Here is an 11,417-nt window from a genome sequence, read left to right as displayed (position 1 = left end):
TTTAAAAATCCAGGCCAAGATAGCTGTCTAAAAGCTCTAGCTCAACCATGAGTTATGGGCTGGATGCTGAAATACCTGGATGAGGTCCTCTGGGCAGTGTTATGCAGGAGGTCAAATGTCACAATCATGAACATACACACATGCACACACGGTCACTGACAGTGAAAAACACCTGGAGCAGCCAACACTGACCCATCTCAGCAGCCAAACAGGAACTGCTCTGAGAACAAGGGGCCAAATTCTCTGCTGATATAGTACAGCAGAGAAACTGGCCCAGCAAGCAGCTATTAGAGTCCCCAGCTGCTATTTCAGGCTTGAAAGCCTCGCCTATATCAGGAGGGCAGGCCAGAGACTGAGAGGAACTGGCATAGGGCCCAAACACTACAGTGTACAGGACCTCGGGTTCTACGTACAGGCAGTGTATGAAGATATCACTTTCACTAGGAAGGACCTTACGGGAAGCCTTTGGAGTTAGGGTGGCAGGAGCTCAATTCCCACTCACTTTCAAGGAGAGCAGGATACTACACTCCCTTAGGAATTTTTTGAAAAACCCTCCCTAGTGCACTAAAATTCAGTGCTGGAGGAACTACGTAGTCAATTCCTTTATCAGTAAATACACAAAACTAAATAACCAGAGTTAAAATTACATTATGTCGCCTGAAGAAGAGCTCTGTGAAGCTCGAAAGCTTGTCCCTTCCACCAACAGAAGTTGGCCCAATAAAAGATATTTCCTTACCGAACGTGTCTTTCTCATTATTTCTTCATAGCTCATCACGTGCCTCTTTCACACTGTGTATCATCAGGGAGGGCGACTGTGAAGGTGTAACTGATTTTGGGAGAAGGATTAATCCTGTGTTCTTAAGTTTTGTCTTATAAAACCTGCGTATCCATTTTACTGAGCTGATTCTAAAGCATGTCTTTATTTTGTATGCAGTGTGGCCTAAGGCAAGGATGCAACATTAATAAACATTTGCTTTGATTTATCAATAAATATCATCATCGATACATGTGCATCTGCCCAGCAATCACTAAAACTCCCCATCCTCCACTGTAAACCTGGGCTAGACTCATCAGTGGGCATCTCTTCTTCATTTGTGCAAAGGCCAGGCCAGGATTTGAGAGTGGATATTCCCAGGATGTTACAGTCGCCTCCCTATATCTGTTTGGATAGAGCTGGCGGAAACTTGGAATTTCCAATTTGTGGGAAATCTCAACATTTTGAAATTTGGGTTCATTCCAGGTTGGACTGAAACCAACATTCTTTAAATTTCCTATGAACCGGAAATGCTGGCAAGTTTTCATTTGGGAAACACCGACCCCTGGTGTTTCCGAAACAAAAAATGCAGAGCCTGACAGTTTCAGAATGAAATCAAGATGTTGTCAGTTGTCACCGCTGCCAGACACTGAATGGCCAGGATTCTTAGGGTTTCCTGGCTCTGTAGCAGGGAACCTGGAAACCTGGGGATTCCCCGCATCCTTGGGGAATCCACCAGATGGGCTGCCCCTGAGCTATGGACCCTGGAAGCCAGGCTACCCTGGAAACCAGGCAGGGTTCGCACTCAAGATATTTCCACAAAACATTTTGGGTTCGACAAATCGGCATTTTCCAGCTAAATTGTTTTGTCAGAAAGTTCCCGACCTGCTCCAGCTTGGGAGCTGATCTGATTTTTGAAGGCACCACAGTCTGTGCCAGTGTAACCAGTTGGGCAGTGTGTATAATATGTCCCCTGGTGTCGGCTAAATTGGCATTCATCACACTGGGATGCTGGGAAGAAAAGTTCACTGAACTGGTTTCTCTAATTCTCTTAACGTGCCAGCCCAGGTGCGAGTTGTTCTGTTGTGTGGGCGGATCTTGGGGCCATTTCTACCTGAAGGTGCCAATTCCAGAAATGAAAAGATGTGTTTTGTTTTTAGGGCTCTGGAAACCTCAGATTGGGAGCTTTATCCAGGGCTCACCTCAAACAGCTCTGCAAAAGTGATTGGTGATTTTGGGTACCTCACTCAAGGCCCCTAATTCTGATGATCAGAAAGTGCCGAGCACTCTCTCTTTCTCCCTCTGAAAATAAGGGTCCTTTCAGGTCTCTTAAATTGGGAATCCAAACTGATAAGTCACTTTTGAAAATGTAGGACTTTTCCCCTCTTAGTATCCATCTGCTGGCAGAAGGACTCATAGCATCTGTCGGAGCCAGTGTACAAAGGAGCTTGGAGATCCCACGCTGAGCATGTGAAATGTGTCCTTATTTTTGACTGGATGCACTCTTCAGAAATAAAGAAAATATTATTAAAATTATAGAACTAAACAAAACCAAAGACTGTCTCAGATGAACAAATGCTGAGAGTGGACCCGGGTGCACTGCACTACCCAGGGGCTGAAGAATAGGGTACAACAGAGAGGGACACACGTCAGGCGGAACCCTGATTCATTGCCCACTCTCAACAGGGCACGCCTGCCATCATTGCTTACGAGTGAGGTAAATGTCCGTATGTGACACACAAAATGGGAAGCTTCTCTGTGTCCAAGTCCACCTGCTGTGTATCCAAGGGATTTGACTCAGCCTGCTGTGAATATCCTGATGATGCTAAGCTGGGAAATGCCTCTTCTGAGAGCCCAGGGAAACATGAAATGACAGGCACTTTGTTTGCCTTTAAGGGGCTTCTCTGGAGTGACATTCGCTGCCGGGATCTGTGAGCCTTGTCTTTCCCCACGATCTCTCCACAAACGTGTAACCCTTCTGCCAGGAGGAGCCAGCAGCAACCAGGGCCGGGTTCAATATCTCAGGGTTCTTTTCCATTGATACAACACAGAGCTGGCTTGAGCCCCCACCCATTAACCTGGGAAAATTACACACCACCCCTGGGCACCTCTGAGAGGCCCTACTTCCCCCCTCACAAGCACAGAGGCTGAGTGGAGAAAATAAACTTTTAATAAAAGGCGGGAAGTAACTCAGTGTTAATTTGGGAAAACACTGCAGACAGGGTTCATAAACAGAAACCATGAGCAACAGACCCACCCCCAAGTAAGTTGGGCAGTGTCCTTTTCCCCTCAGGTTCTTGAGCCCTGCAACCCAAAAGTCCCCTTAACGTGCCCGTCCCTTCTCTGCACCCCACTCACAGTTGCTGTCCTTGGCTAGTGCGGCCCCAGAGTTCAGAGGTGCATCTGCAGAGTTCACCTCCCACCCTGGGTGAAGGTAAGGAGGCACCTTACTTGCTCCACTGCTCAGGCACTCGCTCGCCACCCCCCCAGCTGCCCTGCTGGCCACTCTCTGGGCCTTGCGGCCACTCTCTGCACCACCTGGCCACCCCGCCAACCGCTCACCAGCCACTCGTTCGCCAGCCAATTGTCAGCCACCTTCTGCTTCTATGCCTCTCTGCTGTGGCCTCTGGACGTCTGTCTCTCAGAGCTCGACTACGCTTGCATTTCATAGCGCTCTAGCTTGCTGGCTCAGGGCGGTGAAAAATCCCCCGAGTGCAGCAAGTCGGAGCGCTTTCAAGCGCCAGTGTGGACAGGCTCCAAGCGCTGGGCGCTCAGAGCTAATCCCCTCGTGGAGGTGGAGTACCAGAGGTGTGGGGAGAGCTCTCCCAGTGCTCGCGCAACCACGCTCGCACTTCAAAGCGCTCCCGCGACAGCGCGTTGAAGTTCCCAGCCGTAGCCCCTTCGTGATTTTCAGCTCTTTGCAGGCTGGGCAGAAACCCTGCCCCATCTTGAGTGATTTCAGCTCTCAGTGATTTTTAGCTCTTAGCATGGCAGAAACACAGTCCCACCACACCTGGTTTTAGTGCTGATTGAGCATTTAAAATACAAAAATAAAAAGAGACTCCTAATAAAGCCTGTTTAGCGCTTTCTTTGAAGAAGGGGTGGGGGAAAAAAAGAGAAGTAGGAAACATGTTAAACCAGTCCCAGAAGAAGAGTTGGGGAAAGGTCATGCATCTGACGAAGTGAGCTGTAGCCCACGAAAGCTTATGCTCAAATAAATGTGTTAGTCTCTGAGGTGCCACAAGTCCTCCTGTTCTTTTTGCGGATACAGACTAACACGGCTGCTACTCTGAAACCGGCTTTAAACAGGACTCTTATTCTCACCCATCTTATTTGCACAGGACTCTGGCATTCAAGCCCCTGACTTAATAAGGGTATTTCCATGGAGGGTGACCCCCTCATTTGGGACAGATTAAGCACAGTCCTGTTTCCCTGTATTCCTACAATAATTACAACATTGGTAACCATATTTCATTACCCCCATTCAGTACTAAAGTGATTTGTAACCCAACACCAGCCAACGTTGATCACTTTGACACCACTCTATCTGCTGAATATCTAAGCAGAGCAGGAGCAAACTGTATTTACATAAACACACCTAAAATCTCTCCCCCTCCCAGCTAGCTATCAGACGATCATTCATTGAGACCCTGCTTACATGGGTATAGGTCTGACTTGATCACTGATTATAAGAAAACACGAGCCAGAGTGGGGAATAAGCGATCAGAGTGAGGTGACTTTGAAGGTGTGCAGACTGAAGATATCAAGCTGTAAATATCCTCTGAACCTTCTCATCAGTTATCTGGGAATATCAGATTTCTACAGAAGCGTGCTTAGGTGTTACACCTACCATTGCCTTTAATGAGATTGTGAACACCGGATTTAGACGCCGGGTGCAAGTTGCGGATGACTTCTCTGTGTTGCAGACTGAAGCTAAACTCGTCAGAGCAGGACTGTGTCTTCTGCGCACTTTACAGTTCCACGCACAGTGTCAATGTTTAACTACTACTAATCCCTCAGAACAACCTTGCTTTCATAAGCCTCTCCCACAAGGACAAGAAAAGAGTCCTGAATTTATTTTGGGCCTTTGGTGTCACCACTTTGCTCCATGACATGAGGACACAAAGTCCTCCTGCATTTACATAATGTCATCATGATGGGTTGTTTAATTCTGGATCCATGTCAAGGTGCTGGTCTTAATCTCAGGAGCCTCAGGCTACAGCCCAGCTGTCTCAGAGATATCTTCTATCTCCATGCACCAAGACATCAGCCGTGGTTAACAGAGATCTAAGTGCCTGATGGTCCCAGAGCGAAAGTGCTGGGGGCCCAGGCCAGATCTGGGGGAAGATTCTTGGCTGTGTCATTTCCTATCGCTAAAAATCTGGATGAGCCTGACCACTTATAGGGTGTGGTAGGACTCATCCATTCACGCGAGCCTCCTCTCAATACACTGCTTCTGAAGACAAATTTGAGGGGCCTACGATGAGTGAGAAGCGAGGACTCTGGCCCATTAAGAAAGGATTGGTGCTCTCCTTGATCATGTATCTGGCATCCAGGTGCTCTGGTGATATGCGAACCTGTATATGGACTGAGAGGTAACACAAATGTCACAATACTAGATCCAGGTCTTCAGAGGTATTTAGGCACCTGACTCTCATTGGTTTCAATGGGAGTTAGGCACCTAAATACCTTTGAGGATCTGGGCCTAAGCACCTTGGGAAAAACTGAACCGCAGGAAACACTTTTTCCCTGTTCTGCTCTAGTCCACTCTTGCCACCCTCTTGAATGATAGGGAAGCCAGAGTTGGTAGGTCATTTCCAAGATGTATTCCAGAGATTCTACCTGAGGGTGCTGGGAATTAGAGTGATACCTTAAAAGTTAGGTGGCACCTTTCATCTGAGACTTGCAAAGCAATTTCCAAGCCATAATTAACGAAGCCTCACAACCTCCCTGGGAGACGGGTATATATTGTTCTTAGGCCTGGCTGAAAAATCTCTTCCTAAACCGTTTTCGTGGAAAATGTCCACAAGACACAGAAAATTACAATTTTTCATCAATAAACTGAATGCCTGAAAGCTGAAATATTTCAAAATGTTTCGGTTTTCAGTGAAGATTTGTATTGCTTGACCCTACTTTGGTTTGTTATGAAATATACTTAAGAGAAAGAACCAACGTTAGTCATGTTTATGAATATGGTGCAGGAAAATGGGTTCATATGATACCAGTCTCCGAAGAGCAGTTCTGTGCAGGGATGTTACACTTACCTTGTGCAGAAGGTGTGCTCCCCCGAGTTACACATTTTAGCTGGTATTATATATATGATTTTACAAGTTACACATTTCTTTACACATCACTAAAATTCAATCCATCAGCTTGTCCCAGTTCCCTAACTTGTTCTGGTCTTTCCTTCTCTTTGTTTTGGATCTTTGTTTTGGTATTGATCCATGAAGGTCCTTCTCTAGCTTGTTCTAAGACATAGAACAAATGTATCTTGATTTTGACAAGTTTCCTATCTGCTTAAGTGAAATGCTTACTTCAGCAAATCTAAGGTGTTATTGGATACTTAGCATAAGTGAATGGGATTTTGATACAGGCCTGTTTATGCTATATCACTGTTATAATATTTGTGATTAATGTTGTTGGTGCTTAATGTATACTAATATGTATATATATGGTGCAGATAATATGTATTATTGATATATATTTATGTTAGCCAGCATATATAGTCAACAAGGCCCCTGCTTGCTGTCTGGTTTGTTGTAGTCAAGGTGATACTTTTGCCAATTTAATATATGAATTAGTGGTGAGGACCCTTTATATGTAATTAAAAGTGTTTTAACAAACGGTGTAAGCGGCAATACATAATTACCACAGCTAAAACGAATCCACCTTGTAACACAAGCAAAGCCTTAAACACAACTTCATCCAAGTGCAGGAAATCAGCATGTCGAGATCCCCACTATGGACCAAGTTACCCGAGGCCTGTTTTGCCTTGTGCATGTTATTGCTAATGTGAATAATGTGTGTGGCTTTTTTGGCTAGTCATGTTTTAAAGTGATTAATACGCACATTAAAACTGGTAGGTAAATGTTAACTTCGTTTTGGTATTGAGCTTACTTCGGATAACAGATTTGTTTTGATAAACTGGGAAAGGCGTTATGAGTGTGTTCCAAAGGCTCGTACAGGAGGAGCAAAACAGAAATCTGGAGCAGTGACATTACAAGTGACATTTCTTGTCATTAGTGACTACACAGTACTGTCTATTCATGTTACAGGTCACCCTTCCCGCTGACGTTTACCATTTGGTAAGCTTTACTGGGCAGGAGATAGGAGCGTCGAGCTTCTCTGTCTCCGATGCTGGGCTGAGCCTTTCTGGAGTTGTGATGTTAAAAACATCCCTGGCATAAGAAGCTGCGTGGGGTGCTTATCAGGTGTGCGTTGGTGCATGATACACCAGTAGTTGACGTAGATTCAGCTGTTTTTGTAGATAATGCCTTCCAGTTCAGTGTAGATACTGCTGAATGGACAGTACCCAATTTATTAAATATTGCGGTGCCAGGATCCAATATCGGTAGTGATACCGTAAGAGAAGTATACATGGAACCAGATACTAAGCAAGATTGTTTTGAATAACATGTGCCTTAATTAGGATGTCGTGTTACTGACCTCAGATGGTTCTTAAAGGGAATTTGGTTACATGCTTTAACACACTGTCAGTTAGCTAGAGTTTTTATCAATTAGCTAACTGTTTATTGTTAATAAGGTTGGGCAATTTTCCTTTTTCAGTGTTTTCTAACGAGCTGGTTATGGGAGTTACACAGTAAGTGGTACATATAATTTCCCTACCATGATTTCCCCTTGCCTTTAGGTTGTTTACTGTAAATAATGTATTAATTTGTACTTGTGTTTTTACAGTTTAGCATATTGCATATTGTAAATAGTGTACCATTTCTTAGTGGCCAGGCCGTCAGTACCATACAATGGTTTCCACTGCCTGGTGGTCAAAATAGTTCATGATTTATATCTATCTATCTATTATATCTATCTATCTATTACCCCTGTTTCAAGAAGATATTTAGATTTAGATCATCTTGAAATGTAGCCAAGAATTTCGTCTGGATTTTGGAGTGTTCTACAGTATTTTGAAAGACACCAGACTGTGAAATAGTTTTTTGACCAGCCCTTGAGTTTTGTGCTCATTTCTGATAAGATGCTATCATATTAATTAATCAAGAAATATGCAGTAATGATACATTTGTTTTTACGCAGTAACCAAATTTCGCCATATTTTAGTGAGAAAGATTTAAAACCACAGGTATATCCGTGAACTTACTTTGCTAAATAATATACAGTTTAAATAACAGTTTGACCTGGCCCGCCTATTGGTTTTTATAATGTTTCCATAGTTGATTGCATCCTCATTTGTCCATGTATAGTAAGCAGAAGTGTAGTGGACCAGTCTGTTATTTATAACATACTTAAAAAAATATTTTCAACATGGCAGGTTTTTTCCACTGTGTACTGATATTTCCTGGTGTTTGTGGTCTGTGGGATGCACCCTTAAATAGCTTAAGTTGGTTAACAGGATATATTGTTTGTTTGTTTGTTTGTCTGGTGTTACATTTCCCTTGTTTTTAGTAACCCGAGTGTATACACAGATTAATTTAGTTTATTTACAATATAATACGGCTCAAGTCATTTATAACACAAGCTGTGCTTTGGTACAGCATATGAGAGAAAAATGACCTGTTTTTTCACTCTTTATCCCCCCCCCTTTGTTAAAATACATTTTTGCTTTTTATTCTGATTTTTCAGTTCTTTAGCATAACTAGACATGTTTTAGGTGCTTTTGCAGTTTTTGCAAAGACATTTATTTTTAACTTGTGCATTACTAGTGTTCCATAATAAACATGGGTGCACTCTTCTTGGACGTGATTTTGAGTTGTAGTCAAGGGAGGGGCACCAACCACCCTCAACAGCACCTTCTGTCCCAGCCCCGCAACCCTAATCCCAGCCTGGTGAGAGGGGAGGCCCTGGGTGGTGGTGGTGGTCTGGAGAGCTAGCCCACTCCTCACTCACCCCACAGCAGCAGCTCCTGTCCATTGGGTCTAGGCTTAGCTCCCTGCACCCGGCGTCCTGACCTGGTGCATGGGGTCACAGCGCCACTCAAGTTTGGCACCCTTGGTTTCATGATTTCTGGGGGTGGAAAGGAACCCAGGCTAAACCCACGCCTGCATCTAACACAGCAAAAAATAGCAGAAATGCTGAAGGAAATCTGAGTCAGGCCCAGAGCCTCAATGGACATTATGAGCCTAAATACCCTTGTGGATCTATCTGGGCCTCAGACCCACTTCCTTCCTAGCTTGTGAAAGTGACTTGACAACAGCTAGGACTACTACTAACAGATATTGTCAATACCCCTTTTCAGACGGGTCTGTGCATGTGGTATCCAACTGGTACCCAAGAAGCCATCTCTTGATTTAACAGACATTACCTGCTACTGCCTGGTATCCTTCTTACTTTTGAATATAGTAACTGAAAAACCAGCAAAGAGCCATTTACAACTACACCGGTGTTCTAGATCCCTCCGGGCTGGGATGTGGAGTGACAATAATGCTGGCCATGCTACTGAATGGACAGAGGGCGAATGACCCTGGACTGTGGTCAGAATGTCCATATCCGTATTAGTGGATCTCTCGGTGGTTTTGGATGCTAATGATCACGATCAATTACTCTCCTGGTGTGAAGCTAAAGCAGGAGTTAACAGAAAAGTGGCCAGATGGGCCCAACCCTTTCTTTCTGCAGTTCCTAGAGAACAGTGACTACCTTGTGGAGTTACACCTGGTTCTGTTCTTTTCCTCATCCTATTTAACATCTCCACGAGGCCACGGCGGGATCAAGAGATATCATGGACACATCGGCAGGTGAGCGCTGTGCTGGAGAATGCAAATACTGGAAATACTGGAAGTGCCAGCAGATGCTGTTCTGGCTCCCCATAAAAGTATCGGAACGACGTCCTGGAGGGTTTTGGCAGGACTCAAGGACTGAGTCTCAAGTGCCGGCAACATGCAGATTACACGTCGTTTAACATATCATTTACGTCTGCCACTGTGAATGCTCCTGTCTCTCAGCAGGCCCAGTGCCTGGCTGACATTGGCACCTGGATGGTTGGCGGTTGGCTGAAACTAAACCTGGTGACTGAAGAGGGAAACATTCGGAAGATCTGGCCACCGCTATAACTTTGCCCTCTCTTGAGTCTGCTTTCAGATGGTCAGAGCAGTGTGCAGCCTGGGGCCTTCTGGACCTTGCGCTGCTGATGTTGGATACGCAGATGACTACAGTGGCTAAAAATGTCTCCTCCACGGCGCAGCTGCCCAGAGCTTGTCGCTCTCCTTGCAGATGCTGACTAGGCCGCAGTGTTCTACACTTTCATGCCCTCCCTCTTGGATTACTGCAACTCACCCCACCTAGGAATGAGCCCCCCCAACATTAAAAATGCTTTAATTAGTCCAGCATGCAGCAGCCCATCTTCTCAGCCAAATGGGCTGCTGCGAGAACATCACCCTGGTGCACTGCTCCCTATACCCCAGAGTGGCTTAGATTCAGGCTTTAATACCTTCCAGATAACTGGCCCAAGCCTGCCTCTCTGCAGCCATGATCTCCCTAGGCAGGCAGGTTTCTCAGGGACTATGAAATCGTGCGGCCCCAGGGCAAAGCCCACCAGGGCAGCGGACAGAGCTTTCTCTGCAGCTGGTCCAGAAGGGTGGAAACAGACACCGTAAAACTTTTCCCCGGCCATAACATAGACAACTACAAATGTGGAGAAAGAGGAGAAAACTTTCTGGCTGCCTCAGGGAAAGGTAGGGAGGAAAAGAGACCACATGGGGCCTTTATTCAGTGGTGATGACACTTCTGTTAGGCACTGGCATGCAGAGATGAGTGTGGTAAAAATGGAGAGAGAGAGAGAGAGAACAAAGAGTGCTTAATCCTTCAGTGCTATTCTTGCTTTGTGGGTGAATTTGATATAACTTGAGTGGACTTTATTTCTGTTAAAAGAACAAAGCCTCCTCCCCTCTTGGCCCACAGGCAGCTGGACAGAGTAACCCCTGCTCCCATGTCCACGAGACCCTGTTGGGAAGGAGGGGGCACCTGCTCACCTTGTTTGCAACCCAAGATGACTAATATGGATGCCAGGGACTCAGGAAGTGCCAGGCGGGAGCAGATGAGTCACTCATGGAATTCAGGTTTCAGAGTAGCAGCTGTGTTAGTCTGTATCTGCAAAAAGAACAGGAGGACTTGTGGCATCTTAGAGACTAACACATTTATTTGAGCATAAGCTTTCGTGGGCTACAGCCCACTTCATCGGATGCATAGAATGGAACACCTAGTAAGAAGATATATATATACATCCAGAGAAGGTGGAAGTTGCCATACAAACTGTGAGAGGCTAATTAATTAAGATGAGCTATTATCAGCAAGAGAAAAAAACTTTTGTAGTGATACTCAAGATGGCCCATTTAGACAGTTGACAAGAAGGTGTGAGGATACTTAACAGGGTAGGTCAGGGGGGTGACTCAGGGAGTGGGGGTCAGGGTAGGTCAGGGGGATGACTCAGGGAGTGGGGGTCAGGGGAGGTCAGGGGGGTCAGGGAGTGGGGGGTGAC

This window comes from Chelonia mydas, chromosome 21, assembly GCF_015237465.2.
Source record: "Chelonia mydas isolate rCheMyd1 chromosome 21, rCheMyd1.pri.v2, whole genome shotgun sequence".
In the NCBI taxonomy this organism is placed as follows: Eukaryota; Metazoa; Chordata; order Testudines; family Cheloniidae; genus Chelonia; species Chelonia mydas.
The sequence above is the reverse complement of the archived record's forward strand: the minus strand, read 5'-3'. Positions refer to the sequence as shown.